Source organism: Humulus lupulus, chromosome X (genome assembly GCF_963169125.1).
Source record: "Humulus lupulus chromosome X, drHumLupu1.1, whole genome shotgun sequence".
In the NCBI taxonomy this organism is placed as follows: Eukaryota; Viridiplantae; Streptophyta; class Magnoliopsida; order Rosales; family Cannabaceae; genus Humulus; species Humulus lupulus.
Window position 1 is genome coordinate 98,927,228 of NC_084802.1, and position 1,343 is coordinate 98,928,570.

At 33.1% G+C, this 1,343-nt stretch overlaps 1 non-coding gene across 1 annotated transcript; it reads left to right on the forward strand.

Annotated features, from left to right (window-relative positions):
* Positions 1–500: 500 nt before the first annotated feature.
* On the forward strand, positions 501–607 carry LOC133807600 (small nucleolar RNA R71). The gene has a single exon (XR_009879503.1). It is a non-coding gene; the product is annotated as a small nucleolar RNA R71 (small nucleolar RNA).
* The last annotated feature ends 736 nt before the right edge of the window (positions 608–1,343 follow it).

A 1,343-nucleotide genomic window follows, 5' to 3' on the forward strand; every position in this document is an offset into this window, starting at 1 on the left:
GGGGTTGGTTTTGTCTCCATGAAAAGTTCGGATGGTTTCTCCAATTTGGATTGTAGGTGGATGAAAATGGGCTATCATTTGGTTTCCCATAAGAATGAAGATCATTGGCCTCCTAAAAATAGACTTCTTGGTAGGAAGGACATAATTGGGCATTATGGCAAGGACTAGAACATATAGAACAAATATCTTTTCTTGGTTGTATTGGAGAATTTAAAGTTTGGCTTATGGCTAAAGCTTCTACTTTTCTCGCTAATTTGTCTAAGGATGTTCTTAAGTCCAATTCATCTTTTACTTCATACCTTCCTCCTCTTTTTGGTGAATTAATTGTCCTAGACCTAGGATCAAAATAATTCCATTAATGTGAATTGACAGATAAATCTTCAAGGGCGTCCCACGCCTCATGAAATTTTAAAATTTTTCCAGTATGCATAGATTGAATCATTTGACGATTAGAGGGAGTCAAACCATCATAAAAATATTTTACAACTCTCCATTTTTCAAAACCATGATGAGGACATTTTAATAATAAATCTTTAAATCTTTCCCAACATTCATAAAACTCTTCATTATCTTTTTGAAAAAACTCGGAGATTTCTCTCCTTAGACTATCAGTTTTAGACATAGGAAAAAATTTCAGCAATAATTTATTATAAAGTTGATCCCATGTAGTTATAGACCCTGTTGGAATTTGTCTTTTAATGAAAAAGGGAATAATCTTAGTTTGACCGACTCATCAGAAATTTTTTGAAATTTAAATGTTGAGCAAATTTCTAAGAAATCTTTGACATGCATGTAAGGATCCTCTCTATCTAACCCATAAAAAGATGGCAACAATTGAATGATTGCTGGTTTAAGCTCAAAAGGAGTAGCAGAAGTGGTTGGAAGAACAATACATGAAGGAGCATTAGATGAAATAGGTGCAAAATATTCAAGCAAAGTTTTTACAGGCACAACATTTTCATCAACAGGATTAGCAATTGGTTCCATGATGCTCAAATTTTTACTAACACTTTCAATTTCAAACAATGATAAACGTCTTTTTACTAATCGATTTTTAGAGTTACGTTCCCAATGATGCATACAATTTTTACAAACAAGGTAACAAGGATAATCTCAAACAAGCAATTTTCTAATGTGGAAGATCAGTTAAAACCGCAACCACAGAGCATACTTATAAATTTTAGAGATTTCACAACAATATAATTCTTATGGTTTACTTGTCCCCAGGCCTATTTGATTCCACTTACTTGCGCACTACTAACAACTCCCCGAGGTTAATTAGTAGAGGCGAATTGGGAATTTTGTTCAAATTTCCTTTAAGCAAAAATTGCTTATGGTGAAAG